Source organism: Triticum dicoccoides, chromosome 4A, assembly GCF_002162155.2.
Source record: "Triticum dicoccoides isolate Atlit2015 ecotype Zavitan chromosome 4A, WEW_v2.0, whole genome shotgun sequence".
Classification (NCBI taxonomy): domain Eukaryota; kingdom Viridiplantae; phylum Streptophyta; class Magnoliopsida; order Poales; family Poaceae; genus Triticum; species Triticum dicoccoides.
Window position 1 is genome coordinate 617,716,853 of NC_041386.1, and position 7,516 is coordinate 617,724,368.

Here is a 7,516-nt window from a genome sequence, read left to right on the forward strand (position 1 = left end):
AATTGGTCCAAGAAACTTGATGATGCATTATGGGCCTATAGAATTGCATATAAAAATCCTATGGGTATGTCTCCGTATAAAATGGTCTATGGAAAAGTGAGGGAGTCCTGGATTAGGGGGTCTCCGGACAGCCGGACTATATCCTTTCGAACTGTTGGACTATGAAGATACAAGATTGAAGACTTCGTCTCGTGTCTGGATGGGACTCTACTTGGCGTGGAAGGCAAGCTAGGAAATACGGATATGGATATCTCCTCCTTTGTAACCAACCTTGTGTAACCCTAACCCTCTCCGGTGTCTATATAAACCGAAGGGTTTTAGTCCGTAGGACAACAATCACAACATTCAATCATACCGTAGGCTAGCTTCTAGGGTTTAGCCTCTCTGATCTCGTGGTAGATCTACTCTTGTACTACCCATATCATCAATATTAATCAAGCAGGACGTAGGGTTTTACCTCCATCAAGAGGGCCCGAACCTGGGTAAAACATCGTGTCCCCTGCCTCCTGTTACCATCCGGCCTAGACGCACAGTTCGGGACCACCTATCCGAGATCCGCCGGTTTTGACACCGACATTGGTGCTTTCATTGAGAGTTCCTCTGTGTCGTCGCCGTTAGGCTTGATGGCTCCTACTATCATCGATAGCGATGCAGTCCAGGGTGAGACTTTTCTCCCCGGACAGATCTTCGTATTCGGCAGCTTTGCACTGCGGGCTAATTCGCTTGGCCTTCTGGAGCAGATTGAAAGCTACGCCCCTGGCCGTCAGGTCAGATTTGGAAGTTTGAACTACACGGCCGACATCCGCGGAGACTTGATCTTCGACGGATTCAAGCCACAGCCGGGCGCGCCGCACTGTCGCGATGGGTATGACCTAGCTCTGCCGAACAGTACCCCAGAGGCCGCGCCCGTACCAGCTCCGACCCTTAGCACGGAGCCAACTGCGCCAATCAAGGACGGGTGGTTAGACACCGCCTCAGGGGCTGCAGTCTCAACGGCGATCGAGCCGAACACCAGCATAACCCTCTGCGCAGCCCGTGACTCCAAGGTGCCGGACTCTTTTTCTGACTCCGAACCGCCCGCGCCCCTGCCAATCGAATCCGATTGGGCGCCGATCATGGAATTCACCGCCGCGGATACCTTTCAGCACTCGCCCTTCGGCGACATTCTGAATTCACTAAGGTCTCTCTCTTTGTCAGGAGAGCCCTGGCCGGATTATGGCCAACAGGATTGGGATGCGGATGACGAAGAAATTCAATGCCCACCCACCGCCCACTTAATAGCCACTGTCGATGACTCAACCGACATGCTCGAATTCGACTCCGGAGACATCGACGGTATGGACGACGATGCGGGAGGCGAAGAGGAACCACCGCCCATAGGGCGCTGGACGTCCACCTCATCATATGACGTATACATGGTGGACACACCAAAAGAAGACGACGACGAGGAACGGAAGGACGCACCGAAGGCTTGTTCCCTCGAGAAGCAGTCAAAGCGGCGGTGCAAGCGCCGCCCCAAATCCCGCCTCGGCGGAAATAACGATCATACAGACCCAGCGTTGGAGCAGGGCAAACCACTGCCGGACCACGGCAATACAGAGAATCAAACCGAACAAACCAAATCTGTCAAAGATAATAGTCTGAACGACATAACACCGGACAGGCACCCGGAGCAGTAGAATGCCCGTCAAAGGCTTGTTGCCACCGCGAGGAGTCTGAAAAAGCAGAAGCAAAGGCTCAAGGCTGTGCAGGACACACTCCAAATTAGATGGAGTAAAGTACTCAACACAGCAGCAAAGTACGAAGACAATCGCCCCACCAAGAGCTACCCAAAGCGGAAGTTGCTACCTGAATTCGATGAGGAGGCCTCAGCCCCCCACAACCAAAAATCAAAACAGCCACGTGGCCGGATAGACGACCTCACGGCCAACATAGAGCAGAAAACAACACCACTCACAAGCCAATACGCGATCCACGCGAGTGCTCGCACCAAAAGGACGGCGCAACCAGATCCATCTATGGACAACGCAAGTGCGCCCCAGCATACGATGTAACACAACAAACATTCGAACAACGCGGTACACCCAGATACAGGGGTGCCGCACACCCCCTATATTTCACCGATGAGGTGCTGGACCATGAATTTCCAGAGGGATTCAAACCCGTAAACATAGAGGCATACGACGGAACAACAGACCCTAGGGTCTGGATTGAGGACTATATCCTCCATATCCATAGCTCGAGGAGATGATCTCCATGCCATCAAGTACTTACCCCTCAAGCTCAAAGGGCCAGCTCGTCACTTGCTTAAAAGCCTCCCCGAAAACTCCATTGGAAGCTGGGAAGAGCTCGAAGACGCTTTTCGGGCAAATTTTCAAGGGACTTATGTCCGACCTCCGGACGCGGATGATTTGAGTCATATAACTCAACAGCCCGGAGAGTCAGCCCGAAAGCTTTGGAACATGTTTCTTACTAAAAAGAACCAAATTGTCGACTGTCCGGACGCCGAAGCCTTGGCAGCTTTTAAGCATAGCGTCCGTGACGAATGACTTGCCAGACACCTCGGCCAAGAAAAGCCGAGAACAATGGCAGCATTAACAAGCCTCATGACCCGCTTTTGCGCGGGTGAGGACAGCTGGCTAGCCAGATGCAGCACCAGCGACCCCAGTACATCTGAAGTTAGAGATGGAAACGGAAAATCATGGCGCAACAGTAATAACAAGCACCGGAATAAAGAAGACAACACGAAGAGCACGACAGTAAACGCCGGATTCAAAAGCTCTCAGCCAGGTCAGCAAAAGCCGCCCTCTAAAGGCGCCAGAGACGAACTGTCCAGCCTAAGCAAAATTCTGGACCAAATATGTCAGATCCATAGCACCCCTGGTAAACCAGCTAATCATACCCACAGAGAATGGTGGGTCTTCAAGCAGTCCGACAAGCTCAACGCCGTACACAAGGGGGAGGATACACCAAGCGAAGACGAGAATGAGCCTCTCAAGCAAGACACTGGGGAACAAAAGAAATTTCCACCAGAAGTCAAAATAGTAAACATGTTACACGTGATCAAGGCGAGAAACAAAACATCACTCCCAGAAAAATATGCCCAACGGCCTACCATCACGGGGCCCTGCCACTGGTCGTCTCAACCAATCACTTTCGACCATCGTGATTACTCAGCAAGTATCCGGCATGCAGGATGGGCTGCCCTGGTATTAGACCCAATAATCGACGGATACCACTTCACACGAGTCCTAATGGATGGTGGCAGCAGTCTCAACCTGATATACCAGGATACAATCCGCGAAATGGGGATAGACCCAACGAAAATTTGCCATAGCAATACCACCTTTAAAGGAGTAATGCCAGGCCCAGGGGCTCATTGCACGGGCTCCCTGCTACTAAAGGTTATATTCGGCTTCCCCGATAACTCCCGTAGCTAACATTTAACCTTCCACATCGCTCCGTTCCAAAGTGGCTATCAAGCACTACTTGGACGCGATGCTTTTGCTCGGTTTAATGCAATACCACATTACGCTTCCCTGACGCTCAAGATGCCCGGACCACGTGGCATCATTACAGTGAACAGAAGTATTAAGTGATCTTTACGCGCCAAAGGGAATGTGACTGCCTTGGTAGCCGCACACTAAAAACGGCCTCACCAACTAAAGCATTTGATAGGTCGTCAAGACCACAGACGCGGTTAGACGAGTCTGGCGCTGCTATATGTAATTTGTACCGAATTGATGGCCACACCCCTATTACAAATACAAGGGGCTCAACACGCACAGACAAGTGGCAATTTCTACTCATTTTTAGTTATACATGGTTTCTTTAAAAACTATCTTTTTGCACGGCAACTTTTTCACCTAAGTTCCTCTCTTTTACAGATGATCATCGTGCTACACCCGTCTAGGATACGGCACAACGGAGACACATGCGCAGACGTGCAGCAGGGACCCGTTCCAAGGATTCTTTTTAGATTAAGACCCTGCGTAAACCTTTTTTACTTTCTCTTGTTGATACACATCCCTCGAATTCTCAGTACAATTGAGAAGGATGCTGACGTCTTGGCATGTGGCCACATCAGAATAATGCACGTACCTGGACACAAGGGGCTTCTTACAAAGGGCACTATTTAAGCTCGGTTTATACCATAAAGACCGAATACCTTAGGGCGTGTTCGGCGTCGCGAGTTTGGCCTTATATGCATCAGCTCCGAATCATTATCTTTGGTCAAATGTTGGGTTTGCCCGGCTCCTGTGTTTTGGTGCCTTACGTTTTGCTTTATCGGCTAAGGCAGCACCAGGAGAACTACTGCGATTGTGCCCTGGTTCACCCGGGTGAGCACCTTAGTAGAGAAAGCCAAAAACTGACTGTCATGATATAGCGTGAGACTGGTCAACCACTCGATGACCTATCGGAATGTTAGAATTCCTCCGCCTTAACAAAGGGCCATTTTCCAGCCAGGAATGTACGCACCCCGAGATCGGGAGAGTGTGGAGCCACCAGGAGCTATCTTGTAGCCCCACTGTCAAACTCCTATGGCTAAGTGAAAGTGTTAAAGCATTATAGTCCGGTTGCCTCGTTCGCTGCGCTATCACCTCCTTAATAGGACCAAGATGTTGGGTTATGTGTGAACACGCGTTTTTTGCGAGCACCTCTGCATTATATGCGTGGGGGTTGAAGCCGACGACTGCAATCTTTCAGGTTATATACATATATACACAAACGGCCACACAGGAGGCATCACACTACTTTTCGGCAAAAGTATAAATACAACCTTACTATATTTCATAAAAACATTGTGTTTACAATGGGAATACATGTCATTCAAACATAATATTCTTCGAGCACTAGGACTCTATCAAACGAGCACCCTCAAGAACCTCTTCAAAATAGTGCTTGGCAGCTACTCGGCCTATGGTCGAACCCTGCGCCGCAACAGTGGTAGCATCCATCTCCGCCCAGTATGCCTTGACACGGGCAAAGGCCATCAGCGAGCCTTCTATGCATGCCGACCTCTTCACCACGTTGATGCGCGGCACCACACCAAGGAACTGCTGCACTAAGCTGAAATAGCTGTTCAGCTTCGGCTTCTCCGGCCACAAATGATCTACAATAGACCTCATGGAGAGTCCGGACAACCTATTAAGTTCGGCCCATTCGGTTAGCTGATCAGTCAAGGGAAGCGGACGCTCTGGAACGTTGAATTGCGACCAAAATAGCTTGTCCACTTCACGATCTGATTAATCTTGGAAGTATTCGACCGCATCGACATCGCTCGCTGCCAAGTCCATATATGCGTCTGCAGAACTCCACAGCCGATCCAGAGGGGCATACCACGGATCTCCAAACTTCCTCTACAGCAGAAAGGGCTTCCCAGCCGCAATATCCCCGGCTTCGCGCAGCTCCTCCTTCTTCGCCCTCATAGCAGAGCGACTGTCTTTGGTCGCCATACTGGCCTTCTAAAGGTCCACTGCCTTCACTCGGTTTTCTTCTTCAAGGAACTGGCAACGGTTGGTAGTGCATTTTAATTCTACGGCCATCTTGGCCATCTTTTCTTTGCTTTGACAATGGGCAGCCTTATTGGCTCTTAACTCTTCGGCCACCTTCAAAGCAGCCGCATTACTAACCCTCGCTTGTTCCTTGGCTCGGGCGAGTTCCGCCCGAAGGGTCTCCACGGTGGCAGCTCCGTCTGCAGTCACAGCATATTAAAGATACTGGCATCATGCTACTCTTATTGTGTGACATTCACCAAAAAACATTACTTACCCTGTGATTCGTCAAGCCGCTTATTAACAAGCTCGATGTCAACGTCTGCCGCATCCAGTTGCTGTTTTAATTCGGCAAACTCACTAGTCCGGCTAGCCACCGGAGTTACCACCACCTGCACATAAAGGCAGTCTGGTTATTGCCTGGGACTATGATCCTTTGTTCGCCGCCGTTCTTGACCACAACCAGAGTCTCAGGGGCTACTATCAACACAGGGCACACCTAACATGTGCGGTACTATCACATATTATTTCACGTACCTCAAAGCCTGTTAGTAGACTCATAAAGGCTTCATGTAATCCGCTTTCGGCGGATGAAATTCTCTCCATCACTGTGCCCATCAGCGTACAGAGCTCTTCTGAGATGGCCGCTCGCCCTAACAGCTCCCTCAGAACGTCCGACCGCATACCAGACGGTACCGGACTCTTTTGTTTGCTCTCTTCGGGAGCCGAACGCTGAGGACTTTGGGAGTCTATGGGATTATCTTCTGGCCTCACCGGATCCGGAGAGGCCCTCCGTGATGACACTTCGGGGTCGCCCGCTTCTTGAGCGGAGGAGTCCGGGGGAGGCGTTTCGCTCTCCATCATCTCCGGAAGAAGATCCCTCGAAGACGAGCTCAGCTGAGAAGGGCTAAGACCCGAGCTGCAAGATATATGCGGCGGTTATTTTCTCAGAAGAAAGATACCTTCACTATTAAAGTATTTTTTGGATCACTTACGACTCATTGGAGGGCTGATCCCCCCGCGGACTTTGTGCAGCAAGAGCACCCCCCCGAGGCAGGACCCTCTGTTGGAGACTTCTTCTCTCGTTTGGAGGCCTCGGCTTCCGGATCCTCGGAAGCAGTCCTCTTCCTCCCCCAGTTATCCTCCTTTAAGGAGACGCTCATTCCCTCAGTTGGAACTGGCAGCGATGGGGGCCCTCTTCTGCCCACATTATTCCCCCCTGTATCTTCCTTCGAGGGCTCCGGGCAAGGTGCGAGCTCAAGCATCTTTTCCAATACCGGATTTTCCAAACCCTTAGGGAGGGGGGCCTAACACCGAATCATCTTCGCCTTTGTGAGCCAGTCCTGGTCAAAGAGAAATCTCTCAGAAATAACTCCATGATGAATAAAGGACAGTGTGTTCGGCTAGAGGATTTCTTACTTGTTCGGCGGCGCGGTTACTGCTCAGACCCACGTCCTCAGTAGCATCCGGACACTCTATTTGAGGTCCGAAGAATGACTTGTACATCTCCTCGTGCGTCAGGCCGAGGAAACTTTGAATGGCACGCGGTCCTTCTGGGTTGAACTCCCACAAGCGAAGGGGCCGGCGTTTGCAAGGATGGACTTGACGAACCAGCATAACTTGTATTACCACTACCAAATTAAAATCTCCCTCAAAGAGATCTCGGATGCGGCTTTGCAGTATAGGCACGTCCTTGGCTGGACCCCAGCTCAGACCTCTGCTAATCCATGACATTAATCGTGGTGGGGGCCCGAGCGGAAAGCGGGGGAAGCCACCCACTTGGCACTTCTGAAAGCTGTGACGTAAAACCACTCCCGTTACCATAATTAGGACACCTCTGGAAAGGAACCTTTCAGCCATGGAGCTCCTGCCATCTTGCCTATTGATGCACCTCCGCACGCTGCATGTTGCCCATCGATCATCTTCGTCTTCACTTCAAAGGTCTTGAGACACAGGCCGAAGTGAGGGGTAATGCGGAGGAAGTCCTCGCACACGACAATAAATGTCGAGATGTGGAGAAA